The sequence below is a fragment of the Pipistrellus kuhlii genome, unplaced genomic scaffold (genome assembly GCF_014108245.1).
Source record: "Pipistrellus kuhlii isolate mPipKuh1 unplaced genomic scaffold, mPipKuh1.p scaffold_m20_p_6, whole genome shotgun sequence".
NCBI classification, from domain to species: Eukaryota; Metazoa; Chordata; class Mammalia; order Chiroptera; family Vespertilionidae; genus Pipistrellus; species Pipistrellus kuhlii.
Genome location: NW_023425562.1, coordinates 1,647,109 through 1,662,420, shown reverse-complemented (window position 1 = coordinate 1,662,420; position 15,312 = coordinate 1,647,109).

Here is a 15,312-nt window from a genome sequence, read left to right as displayed (position 1 = left end):
ATTGGATGATAAATATGAGATCTGAAGTAATATTAATAATATGGAGGGATGGTCTGCACATAATAAGACTGTAATGTAAATAAATTTAAAGTTTTATGACAGAATGCAAAATAATCAGTGCTATAATTTTGTAAAGCTATATTCACATTGCATTTAGAAAAATCTATAATAATAGGTACAATAACAAGAAGAACATTAAATACCACTTACTGAGTTTGTACTAAGGTCACACATGTTTAATACAGTATATTTACATAAAACTAGTGGCCTGGTGCATGACATTTGTGCACAACGGGTGTGTTCCTCAGCCCAGCCTGCAACCTCTCCAATCTGGGACCCCCTGGGAGGGGGTGCCCGGCTACCAGCAGCCCCTCGGGCCTTGGGGAGGTGGCAGGAAGCAAAGAAGTCAAAGGCTGGGCTGCCTGGGAGCAGGGCTCCATCCACTCGCTCATCAATTCACTCAGCAACGTTGCTGAGACGCTCTATGTGCCCAGAGCATCACCGTACAAATTAATACTCACGGCCCCTCAGAACCTGAGAGACTATCTGGAAAAGATGACAATGGTTAATAACCATCACCATAGATAAATAGCCTTGTGTTTGCAGTGGCTTAAATCGGTGCTGCCTCTGTGCACGTGAGCCTGACTGTCAGACTGTGGTAGCCCCTGGGTGAATATAGCTGACTAATATTTACTTATTGAACGGGAGATCAATCCATTAGTCAGCAGTAACTGGACAATGTCAATCTCAAGCTGATGGGTATAGGAAACTTTAAGGCTTAATGCCAATCCCAAATAATCGCGTCTTGCTTGCTGCAAGGGTTTTGTTTTCTTCAGGTCCTGCCCCTCCTGGCAGGCGGTGGGCACCCCATTGCAAGGATGATCTCAGTCCCTGCCCAGCCCAGCGGCCTACCCCTAATCAGCAGCATTCAGCTGGGAGATCCTACACCATTTGGCTATAATTAGACCAGCTTTCCTTTTAGCAATTCATTAGCATGACACTTTGCTTTCAGAACAAGCAAACTCAATCACAATTCCCCTAAATAAGTCGTGGCAGGTTGTAAACCAGAGTGAGAACGATTGGTAACAAGAAGGAGGAAAAAAGAAACACAAGAATATGGCTCAAGTTGACTTGTCCCTCAACTTGCAAATTGCAAAACAGAAGAAGGCAAGGCCTGTCTGCCTGCTCCTGTGAGCAATGGCCTTCACAGACTTACCCCAGAGGGAGCTGGCTACTGTGAGGCTGCAGAGCACCCTGGGCTTCCCATACATGGTTTCCAGCCTCTTCTTCCCATTGGAAGAGGAAGATCCCTACGTGAAACTCACCTCTCCTATTGCTCATCTGGCCATTGTCACCTGGTGTCTTAGTGCCCGGGCACATCCATTTAACTCTTGTAGTATGCTCACACAGTGTGTGTAGCCATTATCCTTCCAGCATGGAGAAAGCAGGTAGTGCAATAGAAAAGCAACACTTGATTATTCAATGAAATCCATGTTAATAGGCATTGAATTAACCCTCAAATGAAGGCATGTTGCAGCTGCTGAAAGACCTACCAGATTTTCCCATAGACCCTGAGTCCACGGGATGGCCAAGGTCAGACCAGTGTCTGAGCTGAAGCTTCCCTGAAGTAAGAAAGCTCTTCCGGGGCTGTGGTGGGAATGCAGACAGCTCCTCACTCAAACAAGCAGAAGGAGCAGATGGGATTAATTTCACCAAGAGATTTTATTTGACCCTGTCTATCCCAAACATCCTTCCAACACATAAAAAGCATAAAAGCATAGAAATGTCAATAAAATACTTCACATTAAAAAAAAAAAAAAAAGTGCCTTTGAAACCCAATGTGTGGTCTTCAGCTTCTCTCAATGTGTGCCAGCCACGCTCCAAAGCTCACGTCCACATGAGCTCAGAGGGCACCAAAGGGACAGTGCAGAGCTCCAGGGGCAGTGAGGGCCTGGTGGTCAGTGCCTGCTCTTTCCTAATTGTGAAATGAGTTAGATGACAACAGTCATGTGCACAATAGTCACACTGAATCCAGTCTCTGAGCCATGTGACTCGGGAGCAAGTCATGGCTAGCCATCTCACTAAGCTTGTCCAATCTCCAGAAAATTAGGAAGATGATGTCTCATAATACCTGAGACTGTCCCATATCATTGTGCTCACTTAATTTTATTTGAATCTGAATAACAGATTTAATCATGGAAAGCTGCTTAGTGGGTGTGTGGGGGGGAGGCAAATTTGATTAATCATTAGTAGTCTTGCACAATCACACTTGGGATGATTAAGTTTTCAGATTGTTACATCTTTTTTTTAATATATTTTATTTATTTTTTACAGAGAGGAAGGGAGAGGGATAGCGAATTAGAAACATCAATGAGAGAGAAACATCGATCAGGTGCCTCCTGCACACCCCCTATTGGGGATGTGCCCACAACCAAGGTACATGCCCCTGACCTTGAGTCCGCAGGCTGATGCTCTATCCGCTGAACCAAACTAGTCAGAGCCAGACTGTTAAATCTTGAAGAACCAAGGGAACGGCCAGATCAGATGGGGGTGGTAGGAATGCAGACTGCAGACGGAGTGGGATGACAAGTAGGCCCTCTGAGAAACATAAAATTAAGGGAGATTGCACAGCACGGCTCCTTGGACAGTGGACGAGGCCGGACAGGATGTGCTTCCGGTGAGAAGAGAACAGGGAGAGTGGACTACACACCTCACAGACTTCAATAAGGTGCTATGTCATGGGATTTTGAAATCTTAAAAAAAAAAAAAATGCAATGTAATGGTACATCGTAGTTTAAGTTCAGGGCAGTGCTTCTAAATCCACAGTCCTATGATTGTCTAAACACCAGCAGGAGGACTTTGCCAAATGGCATGCATGCCCACAGGTGAGAATCACCCCTCACAGCCCAGTCGGAGTACAGCATGCAGTAATTGCCTCTTCAAAATTGTCATGCAATGCATCTCTGGAGTGGAAATCCACTGTGTTATATTATCTTGGAGAGGTTTTATTTATTGCCACCAATTGTTTATTAAGTCTTGGTGGGTAACTGCTAGTATATACTAATACTATAATTGCATTTCTGCTTTTCATTCATTCATTCATTCATTTATTCCTATTCACTGAAAATACGGTGGAATGCATATTACTAAAGTAGTGAAGAGATTAGTATCTACCACTTTGAGAAAGTTCCTTTCCCAAACCTTTGGGTTAGGAATTAGTGAGTGATCTGCTCTGTTCTTCCTGCTAATACCTACCGCCAGGGATTTTTAGGTATATAATTTCACATTGTAGCTAGACCTCTCCTTGTAATGTTAGAAAGGAAGGTCTAGTACTTGGGCACTTTGTAATAAAACCTCATTAATTCCAACCTTACAAAGTCAAAGTGTGTATGAATGGAAACTTGGCCTTAACTACCATTAACTCTTATGGTATATATTAAGCGCACACAAATTCAATCTATAGATTTAATCACACAATCTTAATGGGTTTAAAGCATTTTGGTCATATCAAATTTTGTGTAATGTACTCATTCATAAATAATCCTCTTCTCCATATTAAATTCAGTCTAGAAGGATCTATATTTCCCTGTATTCATTAACTATTAATTGTGTGCATATAACTCTGGGTCAGAAGATGAAATTCAATTTACCTCCTTTTATAAATGTGATATTCAATTCATTTAGACTGCTCCCCTTTGCGATTGCATTATTAGGGAAATTTAATGTCTTCTGGATTTTTTCCCCAAGCTACATGGATTAGAAAGAAATCTCTTAAAGTTCCTCTATTATGTGCAATAAATTGACCATTAAAATCCACACACTGAAGGTACAGTGTCTTCCATGGACTGAATCACCATTAGGCTTCAGTTGAAAGACTTAAGTCTTGTGCCTGAGGCTTTTAGTTTTTTGTTATTGTTTTGTTTGTTTGTTTGTTTGTTTTAGCCACATTGCCATGTAGAAACCACAAAACAACAAGCTAAACCAGCGGTGTATCCAGGCGTTAGTGCCGTGCTCACCAAGAAGCTGCCTCACCTGGCGTCCTCTCCCTGTGGACACGGGTTCGGGAATAGACTGCAGTCCATCCTCAGGCTGCTCATCTTCTTGCTTTTGCTCCCAGAATAGCGACACGCCTCTCTCTCCATTCCTCTTGCTTGATAAAAAATACCCAAGTCACACCATCTGTTTTTGCCTGTGGACACCTTTATCTGGCATGATGGGTCAGCATTGCAATTGCTTTTCTGCTCATGTGTCTAGGTCATGAGGTTTTGCACAAACCTCTCTCTATCCATGGGCGGGCTGCTTGGCCACATGGAATGACCTCCAGCTATGTGGCATTTGCAGGATTTTATTGCTTCCTTGGCTTCTGCTGTGATTTAATGGGTTGCATTTTCCAAGTTCGTTCTCCTTTCACCCAAGACATACGCTGTTAAATTACCTCATTTTAATCACCTGGGTCCTATGTCCATCACGTGGCCAGCATTCCTCTTCGTGCCCCATGTGGTAGCTACTTTCCCGGGGGAACACGTCCTGGCCTCTCGGTACCAGGCTGAGCCCCAGAATTAATGGATCCTGGTGATTGTGCCAATGAAGACCAGCTGAGGACATGTGACCTGATTGTGAATTTTGGAATCTGCCAGAACAAGATAAAAAAAAAATCCCATAACGTTAGTATTTTAAATAGACGGGAGGATCTCATCATAAGTTGAGGCAGTCCTCAGTGTAGGTGGGAAGCATCAGCCGAAGTCTTCAAAGGGCTATTTCTATCAGTCCATGGTGGGTCCCATTTGGAGAGCATTGTCACAGGCCTTCTCATTATGCTAGCCTGATGCCTAAGAGCTGTGATTTTTATATTGTTATTTCTGACAAATAAACAAGCCACTGAAGCTATTTTAATCAGATAGATTTGCATCATTTCTCTCAGATACACATTAGTATTTTGTTATTTCCCTCTGTTCTGTCACTTTGTGTTTTCCCCCTTATTAATCCCATCTAATAAAGAGGGATTGGGCTAACTGACCCTCACACTATTGCAGCTTCATCTGGAAGGACATCCCATCCAGAAAGACATCCAGAAGGTCGTTCGGCTGTCTGGTCTAATTAGCATATGATGCTTTTATTATTATAGAAGGTAAGTCCATTGGATTTAAAAAACTGTTATTTTTTCTGTAAAACAAAGTGTAGCGTTTGATTGAATGTTAAGTATACTTTTATCAGTCTCTAAGCCATTCCTCTTTAAATGCTGTCTGGAGGCTGCACTTAAAGTTATGAAAGGAACCGCAGATATACTTTCGAAGATTAACTTCCAACTCAATGACCCGTCAGGAGGTCTCATTGCTCACCGTAATAATAGACTCTGCCTTATTGGATCATTTGTTAAAATCATCCCACTCAACTGGGCTCAATGCCCTCTGTAGTTATCACTCACCCTGTGCCAGGCCTTCTGAGTGTCCATCATCCTCCTTACTTAGCCCCACGGAACAGAGTGGACTCTGTGTAGCTGGTAATCTGAGCAGTGCCCATCCATTTCAAACTCACACCTACAGCTCTGAGCGCTCATGCTCAGCTGGCCTGGCCTCCTTCAGCGACACAAGCAGTAGCAGCGAAGGTGGCTCTCTGCCCCTGGCACGCCTCTCTGCCCTCAAGTATCCTCACTATTGCCCACTCTCATTTCTGTCCCTCTACTGCTCCTTCTCCCTGCGACACAGCTCCCACTCCATCTTCCTTCTTCCCTAGCTAATTTTCTAGCAAACTTGCTAGTTCTAGTTCGTCTCTATACATAATTCTTGGACTCCCTCCTCACTGAAAAGGTCATCAAAGGCAGGGGATCTATGATGGTCTTGTCTTATTTTACATAAAACACAGCGATTCCATTGCATGGCTGTGGCACCAGATGTGGCGTGGAGGCCTTATCAAGCTCTGCCCCCGTGATTTACGCTACCCCCCCCCCCACTCAGCCTCTACCCACACAACACTACCTCAATACAAACAATGTGCTTCCTTAGCAGGTGTGTTTCCAGACTAAGAGCCTTCCTTCCTCTCCCTAAGGCCTTGTGCGTGGAAAATCGGAAGGCGCCAATACTGCAGCATTTGACAGGACTGGTGTCCACTCTCTTCTAGAAAGGCTGTTCCTGCTCTCTCCCTCATTGGCACCTTTTGCTTCGGGCAATCCCATGTTTGGGCTTTCTCTAAGGATCTGGCCTGGGCTCTGGTTCCACTGGGATTATTTTATTCAGTCCTTTGTCTTAATCACTCCCAACTGGCTAACTCCAAATCTGACCCCACTCTCTTTTAAGTTAACCGCCAAGTTCACATGAGGGAGCACGTCAATGCGGGGGCTCTTTACATGCTGACTGAGATTTCTGACGTGCCTGCCTATGGTGTGATGGCGAAAGCAAGCACATGGCATCCAAGCCCATAGCAGTGCCACCCATGAACGTCATCTGTTCTCGCTTTCACTCAGGAGCTATGGAGTCACAGCCCAGCATTCTCAGGATCACAATTTGCCTAACAACTGGGTTTCTTTCTGTTTTCAGGAATTCCTACCTCCTCCGGAAGTGTGAGGGCTAGCTATACAACTTGTGTCTGGATTAACCCAGGACTTGACACCCTGCCGATCCCGAAAACTTCCCACATTAGTTAGGAGTGAAAAGAGCAGAACTTTAAATCTCTTAAGAAAAAACAACAACATTCTGATAGCTACAGCAAAGCTTTTCTTAAGCTGTAAATAGGAAGCAAATTTCACCAGGATAATCTTTTTTTAAAACATGTTTTTATTGATTTGAGCAAGAGAGAAAGAGAAACATTGACCAGCTGCCTCCTGCACGCCCCCTACTGGGGACTGAGCCCACAAAGCAGGCATGTGCCCTGACAGGAATCCATCGGTGACCCTTGGTGCATGGATAGACAAACAAATGAGCCACACTGGTGAGCACTCACTATGACAATCTTATTTCAAGATTGCTGATTCATTACTTTGTGGGAAATAAATCATCTATATTTTATTCTTTGTTGAAAAAAGTAAGCCCGTTGCCTATGTGTGGGTGAAGAAAGTAAACATGTAATAATCACCACACGGATGGCTGCTGTGGTCACTGATGACATGCTGAGTGACAGTGCAGTGCAGAGAGCTCACAGAGTTTTCCCATTTACTCCTCAGAGGAGTCCTGTGGGCTGATACTACCACTCTCCCCGTTTGACATTGAAGAAACGGAGGCTCAGGGACCAACAACAACTTGCTGAAAGTCAGGCAGCTTCTAAGTGGCAAAGCTAGAATTCGAATTCACATCTAGTTCCACAGCCAGCCTTCTTGACTCACGCGGTGTAGAGAACACAGCATCATGCATCTCCGTTGGTGCTCAGCTCAGTCCGCCATCATCTCACCACTGCACATGCGTAACTAGACTGGGAAGTGAGGTCCTCCATGGATCCAAGCAGGCTCAACTTTTCCTTATTTTTTATTTTTATTTTGTTAATCCTCACCCAAGGATACTTTCTTCATTGGTTTTTAGAGAGAGTGGAATGGAGGGAAGAAGGTGGGAAGGGGAGAGGGGAGAGAGAGAGAGAGAGAGAGAGAAAGAGAGAGAGAGAGAGAGAGAGAGAGAGAGAAACATTGATGTGAGAGAGACATTTTGACTGGTTGCCTCCCACAGGTGCCCTGACCAGGCTGGTCATTGAACCTGCAATCCAGGTACTTGCCTTTGACCAGGAACAGAACTCATGACCTCTCTGTTCTTGGGCCAGCGTTCTAACCATTGAAAATACCGGCCAGTGCTCAATGTTTTCTTATATCTGAACTTTCATTCTTCAGATCTACATAGTCATAGAATAGAGTACCAGGTCACTGTCAGTGGTATTGTCTTATAAAGAAAAGCTGGTTCTAACCTCCAAGCGAGAAATTCATATATTTATGTTGTCATACTATTTCAGTCACTTGAGATTCCACCATGTCCTAGGGATTATAATGAGTGTGAAATATACAATAGTCAGCAAAGCAGGTAAGACCTTGGACACATATAATTGCTTTGACTCTATCTGAAGACAAACATTAAAAATTATGAGCCCTATACTTGTTGGTAAAGTAATGTTCGATCATGGGCTGCAACCACCTGGCCTGGATTTTGTGTGCTGAGGCCTCTCCTAATGTCAGCTTTGGGTTTCTGGTCACATCACTGACATAAGCGAGAGCAGGGCCAGGGCGCCAGAGTCACGTTTGGGTCACGTCTTTCTAAAGCAGCATTGCATCATTTTTCTCATTTTATAGGGAAGAGCAATTTTCTTTCTCAGGGCCTCCCTCTCTGGGCTTAATGATACCTCTGGTGTTTCTAGGCAGCTTTACAAGGATGCATTCCTTGCACAAAGGATTAAAAATTATTAGGGAAATACATGTCGCATAGTAAGCTTATTTCTACCAAACAAATTAAGCATTTTCAAGGAAAGTAATTTTGTAGCTGTAATGAGTTTTTATTTTTCTTTCCTCAAAAATTGCTTATGCTAAATAATTATTTATAATGTGCATGAAAGTCATCTAAATTTACTACATACAACTTTTTTTCTTTCATTATAGAGAGAGGGGAGAAGTGTGCAATATTTGCTCAGTAAAGAAAATAATATAAACCCCCAAACAGTTATTTTATAAAATATAAAATTATTACACTCATCATATTCAAACTAACATTAAGAACAATATGGAATAGCTGAAAAAAGCACAGCCACCATAGCTTATACTTTTAAGTTATGAGAAAGTGAGAAGTAAGAATGCTAACTGATGGGATGAAGGATTTCAAAGAGAGAAGGGAGCCCTATGGTTGCTTTCATCCCTTGAGACAATGAGGGAAGATAGATAAGAAGGAATCACTCCAAATCTGTGAAGTTTTACTCCCAGTGTGTGGGCTGGGATGCGAGATCCGCGACTGTCAGCACCCACCTCCAGCCCTTTCTCATGGGGCTGCACTGAGCCTTCTGGAGTGTGTGAGACCTTCTCAAACATATTGTTCTACTCTATTTGTCATCTTTATTGTTAATCTCCTGCTGTGCCTAACTTATTAACTTAAACTTTATCACAGGCATGTATGTATGGAAAAAACATAGTATTTGTAGGGTTCAGCACTACTTGTGGTTTTGGGCATCCAGTGGGGTTCTTGGAACTTATTTCCTATGGATAAGGGGGGACTTGTAGGGAGCGTCTATAGGGTCAAGGCTTGGCAGGGCCACAAACAAGCCCCAGCATGGAGGGCAGAGCCCTCTTTGCATAATTAAGCTTGTCCTTATAGTCCTCCATTGCTCCTTTCTAGGTAGCTAATGGGCTATGGGAGGGGCAGCAAGTGCTGCCAAAACAATTGAAACTCACAAGAACATTGTAGCCATGTTGACCATTCCCCTTGTTTTGCTTTGTGTGCTCTATTAAATAAAGCTTCGGCTTACAGGCTGGGTCACTGTTTCCTCATTCAGGCACAGTGATCCCACCTAGTCCCAGCTGTATTCTCTTGTCTGTCTTCTTTAATCCTTCACACCCATCCTCAGGCTCACCGAACCTGACCGTGCTGGCATGGCACAGGGACTATTGTATTTTTCCATTCTCTTGTTTCTCCTTCATTTTTATTATTTTCTTTTAACTATCTTTTTCATTTGCCTATTCTCTCCTTTTCCAGGTCTATCTGTTGTTAAACCAGCTCTTTCCTTAATCCAGTGTAATCTTAGTTATTGTATTTTTTAATTCTAGAATTGCCATTAGCCTATTTTTATAATTTCCAGTTCCCTGACAAGTTCTAAATATGGTCTATGGTTTCTTTAAAAGTCGATGTCTAACAAACTCCATTTTCAGGACTCCCAATATTTATTTTTCTATTGTCTGTTATTTATCACAGTTTTTACTGCATTGTTTTGTCTCCTTGACTGTCCAGTATGTTACATGTATATGAGAAGCCATACAGTATTGTGAAGTGTAGGTTAACGTTATCTTTATTTAAGAAGATTTACATCTGCTCTCAGCAGACATTCTGGGTCACTGGCAGTTATAGACCATGTTAATCCAATGATAGGAATTGAGATTACTTGAAGCTGGGCATCATAAATTTAACAACTGCTCTGCTTCTCATTCACACTTGCCAATAGGATGTAGTCTTCAGAGTCTCAATCTAAAGTCTTGCATATTTATCCAAGGTCCCATCCTTAGAAGACACTGAAGTGCAATATTTATTCTCCTACCCAAGAGAGCAATAAAATGTCTGCTCCACTCATCAATCTCTTATTTCTTCTGGCTATAGCCAAACTTCTTGCATAAATGCTATCCCAAATGTCTGGCTCACTTACCTTATTTTCCTTTTCTAAGAGTCTCAAGAATCCATCATTTCTCATGCTTTGTTAGTTCTCTATTCTACCTCAACAGGTGATTTTTATGTCGTGTCCATCTCTTCATGTGCCCAGAAGAAGGGTTATTCTGAAACATATTATCTAATTCATTACCATAAACAGAAACTCTATCATCCATTTTCCAAAATCAACTTAGGCAACATTTTTAAGACAAAAAAAAAAAAAATAAACAGATAATCATTAATGGTTTCTCAATATAGTGATCATAAAATCCAAATCTATACTAATGATAGAGGAATATGCAAATTGTCCAGGATGCCATCACAGTAATGACTGAACAGCAGGCTGCATGAGAAACCAGGCTGGAAGGGGAAATGTTGGGGGGCAACCAGGCCATGGGAGGGGGGATGACAGATGGGGGTGACCAGGCCAGGAGGGGGACAGTTGGGGGCAACCAAGCCAGCGAGGGGGGAAGTTAGGGGTGATCAGGTAGGCAGGCAGCTGAGCAGTTAGGAGCCAGTGGTCCCCAATTGTGAGAGGAATGTCCAACTGTCAGTTTAGGCCTGATCCCTGGTCATCCCCTTAGGGGTCCCAGATTGGAGAGGGTGCAGGCTGGGCTGAGGGGAACCCACTCCCCAGTGCTCAAATTCCATGCACCAGGCCTCTAGCATGCTATAATGTACCACCACACCTGTCCACAGTCTGTTTCTTCAGCCTTACTTTAACTCCTCTCCTTAACACAGGTAGTCCCAGGAGATGAGCCTTTCTGCTCCTCACACACACCAAACAGCTTCCTGCTTCCTATTTGCTTCCATTGCTTATTGTGGAATACTGTCACCAGAGCTTTATATGACTGACCCCTGTACTTCCTTATCTTCACTCAGATATTAACTCCTCCAAGCAGCCCTCCAACTAGTGAACTTCCTTGTTAAGTTCTTCTTTTTGCACCCACACCCTCCTGATTTGTTTATAGCATTTATCACAACTCCAATTATCTCTTTTCATTAGATAAGGACAGAACTTTCATTTTAAGGACAGAACTTTCTGAGTCACCACTACTTCTTTGCCACAGAGAACAATGCCTAAAACATAGTAGCTACTCCTTAAATATTTATTAAAACAAATAAATTATAATCCATGACTATAAGCAAATTCATTAACTTCTTTGGCCCTCCATTTTTCACATTTCATTTTTAGGTGGGGTGATCGAAAGCACAATGCCCACTCCCTTGTTGGTTGGATAATAAATAGGAAGGTACCTAACACCTTGAAGCCATCTAATAAAATTCCTCTCCCTTCCCTCCTTCTGCCCTTCCCTTTGCCCGATAATTACTAGATGATATAGCACAGTAAGCATCATTTTATCTTTTGCCACAACCTATTCCTTGGAAAATGTAATGAGGATTAATTTCTAACACAATAAAGTTACAGACTGAATGGGGGGGAGTGTGTTCAAATTTCCCTGGAAGCATGTAGATATTTTCCTTGGTGCTTCTTATGTGATCTTGATTTTTTAAAAGTCATTTTTGTTTCTTGAAAACAAATGTTTCCATATGTAAAAAAACAGTCAAACTAACACAAATATTTATTTGATTTGGATTTGGCATTAATTTGTGTACAGCAACATTATTGAAGAAATAACAAAATGCTTGCCTCTGCTCTGAACCCATTGCTGACCTTCACTTTGAACTTCCCAGTCACTATCTAATGAAGGCATCCCCTGCATTTTGTGTTCTAGAAGTGAGGTGGACATCATTCCTGTACTGTAGGACCCCTCACTACCTGATACTTAAATGGTCTGAGTATATGTGGCTCTTTTATTAAGTTTGATTTGGCTGTGATTTGTACTGTGCTTGTGTTGAGACATTTTGGAACTTCAATTCCCATTATTTCTGTTTTTAGATTTCACCCAGGATGTCTCATTAGCAGAGGCAGCAGGCTTGGTAGGTTTGCTCTGTACCCCATTCCATGGGGAGCAGTGTGATGGCATTCTCCGGAGGTTTGGGGACCCACAGTGTGCTGCCATTGAGTGTAGCATGTGAGGTAATGCATGCATAATAAATCATCAACTTGAAACACTTCTTTTTTATTTTCTATATCCATAATATATAATGCCTTGTTCCAGGAGAAGTCATTCCATGAAGAAAGACTCAATTTATTCCATCAAATTGTCTTGCTACCTAAACCTGGCATTTAGGAACAAAAAAAAAAAAAACTTATTTATTAGGATTTCACCCTAAAATTCCTTGCCTTCTGTTTGTTCGTAGATAGCAGACTGGCTCCAATTTTTTGCGTGCTTAAATACTTGGTGACCCCATTATAGAGGGAGCACAGAATAAAAATATTCCATGTGTCATAAATGCAGTCATTATTTCTAGCACACACTAAAAATTACCAGTATCAGCACAGATAGAGAAACCTTCAAATTAAAGTCACAAGATAAAGCAGAGTAAATAACCACTCTTTCACGGTGAATGTGAGGCTATAAATCCATCAAATGCGGAAGCAGAGCTGTGCCCGCTGTGAAGTTTAATATAATCTGCCTGGAGAACTTCCTCGCAGCCAGACGCATCCCTTATAACGTTTTCATTAGAGCAACACTGCAATCAGAAACAGATGAGAACCCAGCTCTTGGAGCAGCGAGTCTCCCGTACTGTGAATGGATTTTGACATTATTAGTGAATTTATTCAGCTGAAGGTAAGTGATTCACCCGGAGATGAAAGATACAATTTCTTAGTTTCATTAGTTCTTTCGGGATGCACCAAATTGACAAAATTAGATGACTTTGAGAGTTCCTATTCATAGAACATGAGTTATTAATTATTTCTCCTTTTTGAATAGTCTGATATTAGTTATTGCTTTGTAGACCACATTTCATTTTCTCAGCTGTTAGGTGGGTTTATATTTGATCCCGGTGGAACAGACATTTATTTGTGAAGCCTTTTACTGGCACTTTCTCTTGGGAAGCTTCTCCAGTGTGCTTAGATGTATGCTGGGCTTTCCAAAAATCTGTAATTATTAAATCCCAAAGAGTGGCCGAATTGCTTATAGATGTCTGTTTATCATTCTTATAGTCCATTTCTTCGTCCAGTAGTACACTTAGAATAATAGTACCTAATTCCTGAGGTTCTTATAACATAACATATACATAAGGTGTTAGGATAGTACTGGAACATAACTGTAGTTCAGTAAATATTACTTATTTGTATTAACCTAACTATTAGTCCCATTAAGAATTAGATCTACATTAGTCTACCCCAAAAGGTTGGCTTGTGTGTTTATCACTGGAACCCCCAATACACTTTTCCAAAGAAGTAACATTCTCAGAGGCTCCCAGTCTACAAAAGCTTTGTCAACCCAATGTACTCGAGCGTGTGTACTCCTACTAAGAACAGCCAAACATGCATGGCCCATTCCTGAAAGCCTTCTACTCCATTCTCATTAAATAGGGATTCTCTGAGTTCTTAGCTGTTTTTAATCTAATTCCCGCCTCAGTATTTTTCAGGAAGAATAGGATAGAGGTTCCCAAATTCACTGAACAGAAGAGGAAGTGCCTTGGGTCATATGTAATGTCTTGGATCCTGAGTGGGTGGTAGTGTTCAGGGGAGATGTCATTGGGGGTAAACCTCTGGCTGTTCCATGGTTGGAAGTTAGCAACCCATGAGTAGATTTGGAAAGCTTCTGTTTTCTGTGGGTAAGAGGTTTGAATTTATACCAGAATCCTAAACTCTGAGAATTGTAAGCATGGCTCATATTTAGTGGGTGCTCTTATGTTCCAGAAATTACTAAAGTCTTGGTATGGATTTAATGATCTTCAAAGCAGCCATAGGGACACGCACTCATATCATCCTGTTTTGCTATAAGCAGTGTTAAGCTTAGGTAGCTTAAGTGACTTTCCTGAAATCACAGATTTAATGCATGGCTATGCCTAGATTTAAGTTGACTTAGTGATAGTAGAACTCGGAAATCTGGATGTCCTGTATGCTGCTCTAAGTAAGTGGCTCAAATCAGAGAAAAGAGAGTTTAAAAACCAACCTGGTTATTGAGCTTAAACACATAATGTGACGAGGAAACATTAAATAACGTGGGGTTGTGGGTAATTCGGATCGTGAAATGCTGTGCCCAGTAGATGAAACCAACTCTGTATCTAAAAGCAAAGTGAGGGGTCCACTGGCCTGAAAATGTGCATAGTTGCCTCAGTGTTCATTCCAAGAGCTGAGAGAGAAAGTGATTTTTTCCCACTCCAAATTGGCGTGTGTGATGACTGTTCTCCAGGTCACATCCCTGGTAGCTCTCACTCCTCCTCCATGAACCTGGGCTGGAATGACGCTGCACTTCCCGGGCGATGGGCCTGCAGTGAGCTGGAGCCGAGTCCGGGAAGAGGCCTGAGCAGAAGCTCTGAGCAGGGAGCAGAGATCACTGGGCCGGGCACTGCGCTCTTCACACCGCTTGGTCTGGGGAGCCCTCCAACCCATGCAGCTTGTGAGGTGTGGGCCAGGCCTGGGGAGACTGTTAATCCCCCCATTTCCCAGGAAGCAGTGGGCTAAGGCTGGAGGAGAGGAAGTGGGGAGGAAGGGAGGGAGGGAGGAAAGGAAGGAGGAAAGGGAGGGAGGGAGGGAAGGAGCAGAAGGGAGCCTTTACCAAGTGTTGGCACCGTGGGCTGTATGTAGGGTCTGACCCGGGAGGCAGTGATGCAAAGCACACCCCGAAAGCAAGACTAGCCCCGGAAGCTTCTAGAGCTCAGTGCTGAGCACCGGGGCCTGCCTCTGGGACACTGGTCTCTCACTATGGGAGGAGGATGCCACAGCTGCCCTGTGGTCTGCAGGGTGTAAGCCTGTCCCAGCCTGCACCGCTCCCCTGTGGCCCCAGGCCTTTCTGCCCGGCTCCCTCCACTCTGCAGCAGAGGCGGGCCCCACAGCTGGGTCCGGGAAGCCGCCCTGGGAGCTTGTTTGTTTCACGAAAGCTCCAGTGACCACCACCTACCCCTCCTCCCCCCTCAACAC